Here is a 669-nt window from a genome sequence, read left to right on the forward strand (position 1 = left end):
AGAGAGAGAGACAGTGCCTCTGAGGGATCTAACTTTATTAGGGTTCATGGCCAGAGTGTTTAGGGGTTTGCGTTTTAACACTTTATTGGAGAATTTTATATGAGTAGAATTCAGCTGCTCGAGAGGAAAAAGCAGTCACTCATGTGTCAGTATGGAGGCTACCCAGGGCTTTCTGAAGAGGTGCTTCATGGCTGGGGCAACCTGAGTACTTATCTGATAACTATGTCCCACACCTGACAATGTATGATTCAACGTGGCTATCCTTGAATTGCTTGCCTCAGAAATCAAAAGCTTCATGTCAGGCACTTTCTCTACAAACATGATCCTGTGTTTCATAACCGGTCTCCTGATTTTACTCTGTGATTCAATCGAGTGTCCAGAAAGCCCACCGTAGCCACAGCAAACACTGATTAGCAAGTATCTCTCTCCCAGTGGACTCTCCATGGAAAGACACATTTGAGTAAACAGATCAACCTGATATGTTCTTAGTGTCAGGATGACCATGAATATACAAAATTTCAAAACATTCATTTTCTTACACACAAATGATTTCTTTTTCTTCTTCCCTTTTTTTTTTTTTAATATCACAGTTCATGCCAAAAAAAAAAAAAAAAAAAAAAAAAAAAAAAAAAAAAAAAAAAAAAAAAAAAAAAAAAAAAAAAAAAAAAA

This window comes from Ailuropoda melanoleuca, unplaced genomic scaffold (assembly GCF_002007445.2).
Source record: "Ailuropoda melanoleuca isolate Jingjing unplaced genomic scaffold, ASM200744v2 unplaced-scaffold8010, whole genome shotgun sequence".
NCBI lineage: Eukaryota > Metazoa > Chordata > Mammalia > Carnivora > Ursidae > Ailuropoda > Ailuropoda melanoleuca.